The following is a 3742-nucleotide window of genomic DNA, read 5'->3' as shown; positions in this document are numbered from 1 at the left end:
TATCTTTTTTTTCTAAAAATTATTAAAGTTGACATTTCTGTATTCAAATCTTGTTAATAGTTTACATGCAAATTTTGTGGTTCTTGTTGTTGTTTTATACATCTACTCCACTGATGTTTTAGTGCACGATTTTGACAAAAAAAGCTTAATTTTTCACAAAAAAACCAAACCATGTGCTTTTTTTTTGTAATATATATTTTATATTGTTCCTTCTATATAGCTTTGTGGCTTTAAGTTCGTTGATAATCCGCTTGTTGTTTTTCTTTTTTCTTTTAGTACGATGGATAACTTCTAATCTTTAATTGTTTGCAAGTATTTAACTAAAAAAACTTACTACTTGCTTCTTCTAGTCGTCTATATTCATGAGTATTGGTTTTTATTGACTTCTTGTTATCCCTATGTTTTTTCCCTAACCTATTTTTCTTCCTTCTCTATGATATTCATCAATTTGTTTGTAGATTTCATCATTTTTGCTTGCAGCTTGTGTAGAAAATTATTTGTTACAAGTACATTCATTATTGTTACTTCAACTTATTCTTCATTTCACTTTCAAGTTTCCTTCTTTATCTCAAAAAATAATTGATATTAGGTTCCAATAAATTATTTATCTCCATACACATTTTTTAATCCTCTTATGAGTTTTGACAACTCATTTAGTTTATTCCATACACTTGGAATATTAGATTTCAACTCATTTACTTTATTCCATTTACTTGGAATATTAGAATTTTTTTCCTTATGAGGTGTCACATTGCACCTACATAGGACACTAGATGGCATGTTTCAACTTGGGAGTTGCCTTGTAAGTCCTCTCTCTCTTTGTGGTGCCTCTCTCTTTTCCTACTATGGAAGCATTTCTATGCTAAGCTCAATCTCTTTTTTCCCCATTGTAATTTCTTTCAGCTTTGGCCATCTACATAGTCATGCAATTTTTCCTTCTTTTCCCCTTGGATATCTTGTGTCTCCTTGGATCATGGTGTAGATGCTCATGATTTTGGCTTTTCATCTTTGTGATAACATTCTACCTTTCAACATTTTCTCTTTAATTGGTTTATTTCTAGTATACTCTACTATTCTCATTTCAATTTTGACTCAACATCATGGAAATATACTTATCTTTCTTTTCTCCATAAACATTCTTTTGTTGTAACATGTTGCTAAATTTTGTAAAGTAGAACTCTAGTGTTCATTTTAAGTTAGTGCTTGTTGCCCGATGCATTAATGTAATTTGAAATAGAGCTCTTTTTGGCCTGATAATGTAATGCAATTCAACTTTCAAGATTATACAATTGTGTCAAACATATTTTCAAGAAAATTTAGTGTTTGACCTTCTCAAAACCTATTGTGTAAAGCTTGAACTATGAATTTATATGTATTTCCTTTTCCATTTGTCACTTTCAGCATGTTTGGACAAGGCATACTTTCATCACATGTTATATGATTGTGTGACTAGTACACACATCTCATAGTGAAAGTTTCATTTTTGTTCTTGAGTTAAGTATTCTTACTTTCCTATGAAATGTTCATGCATGAGTATATCAAAGCTTTGAGTTGTGTTATACTACAATTAGTTCATTGGGTATATGCATGCTCAAATAGTGATAACTTACATCTTGAAAATCAGATTGATACATCACCCTAGTAGTCTTAAGTTATTTTAGCTATTTTTCTTTTCCAACAAAGTAGTAGTTTTGGTGTTACTATTGAAGGGATCCAACCCTTTTTGGAGATTCAACTCTAACCTTTAAGAAACCTACTAGCCTAGCAGAATTTTGATATGTAACAAGATTGGAAAGTTGAGAGTTCAACAAGGATGCAAGCTTGTGTGGTAATTGGTATAAAAAAAATTCTTTTAATAATATTAGAGTAGTGAAAAGAAACCCATCACAGAAGTAATAAATAGTAGTTAGAATTGATATGAAGACTGTGAGAAATGATGGTTTTCTTCCTCAAAATCCTTTTTTCCAAAAGAGATACACATCAATAACAAAAAAAACACAAGAGGTTGAAAAAAATAGTGATGTAATGTTATGAAGGCATTGTCAAACAACGCAAGAAAGAATAATGTATTGTGAAGTACAAAATTTCATAATTATTTTGACAACCATCACAACAAAAGGTCATAACATCAAATGATAGAGACACATGAATAAGATAAGATGAGATAAGATAATTTATTAATGTCCAATAGGATACCAAAAATGGGTCTAAGGGATAGAGAAAACAAATAGGAGCCAAAGGGTAGTCAAACCACCGAATGGTGTTAGAGTACAACAAAACAAAATGGAAACAAATTGAACAAGAAGTAATGAAAGAGGAATAACAATGAAAAGGGGGTTACAAAATCATAAAACTAGTGGTTCATATTTGTGGAAAAGTAGCTCAATACAAAAGGATAGCTAGCTATGTGTAGAAAAATTTGAGCCCAATGCTAGGTAGAGGAGGTACACTACTACTGTTGGTGCAAGTGATCTCTACAAGGTCTCCTTGATTTGGCGAGAGTATGCGTAAATGGATATTGAGGTTTCTTGGTTCCCCTAGGAGAGGTAACTGGAGTGAAAAAGGAAGTGATAAGAAAATGAAGACATGCGGACCTAGGGGTGCGAAGGGTGAAATCCCAAAGATAGAAAGCTTCCTATAGAAAAAGAGAAAGGAACCATTAGTCATCATACCTAAAAAGTAGTAAAAGTAACTACACTCTCTAAATAAGAAATTGAACACACTTCTAATCTCATAGCATATAAGATAATAGAATATAAAGTGTATCTTATTCTCGACCACATCCATGTCACAACACTGACAAATCCTCTCAACTCTACTAGTTTGATGATCTATCTTAATATAGAGCCAATGAGAACCTGCTTTGAAAGAGCCTAGCTAGATGCATAGGGCATGTGCCCATTGTCAAGAAGAGTAGTAGGCATGAACAATGATATCATCCTAAATGTCAATAAATTTCTCTACATAGAAGGGAATATGAGGATGGAGACCCCCTGACAATTCAACCCAAGTCACTTGAATATACCTCCTACAGATTGAAAGGGAAGGAGACGAGTGAGAGTGTCCAATGAATAATGAAAAGGGGAAGTTGATCAATATCAATACCAATAGTGTTGAAGAGCCTAGAAACTTGAGCATACTAGCAACGAGCATGACTAGTTAGATTTGAGGTAGCAATCAGAGTTGAGGAATAGTAGGCTAGGTGAGAATAATGGTATCTTCCATCAATAGAATCCACAAACCCCTGAGTCTATGAAGTAACCAAACTAGAACAAATATCTTGTAGAGTCTAAAGGGATTGGCACCGAACTTGGCTAGAATAATACTAGTAGGGGTAGTTGGTTGACAATAGATGAGGCAGTATAGAAGGAGAGTCTGAACTCTCTCCATCAAGGCCTATTTAGTGGTCAAGAGGAAGGGCCCTAAGATGGTCAAACCATAAAGGATAGTAGCTCTAACCATGGAGTCTAAGATAGACATCTTATACTTAGTATCCTGGAAATGGTGTCTTAAGAACTGTCACTCAAGAAAGGCTAGTAAACCTAGCCCCTTGTTTACCTGCAATGTCATGGCTAGTCTCAAACTAAATTATGGTCCTAAAAAAAAAACCCAAATAGGTGTAACTAGAGGTCCTCTCAACCTTAGTCCAACTAAAAAAGAATTGGTGATCAGAGATTTTTGAGCTATAGAAAACCATAACTCAGGTCTTACCCAAGTTGACCACCAACTATCGAGAATAAAA

This window comes from Cupressus sempervirens, chromosome 2 (assembly GCF_028749045.1).
Source record: "Cupressus sempervirens isolate cs-2001-9-10 chromosome 2, ASM2874904v1, whole genome shotgun sequence".
Classification (NCBI taxonomy): domain Eukaryota; kingdom Viridiplantae; phylum Streptophyta; class Pinopsida; order Cupressales; family Cupressaceae; genus Cupressus; species Cupressus sempervirens.
The sequence above is the reverse complement of the archived record's forward strand: the minus strand, read 5'-3'. Positions refer to the sequence as shown.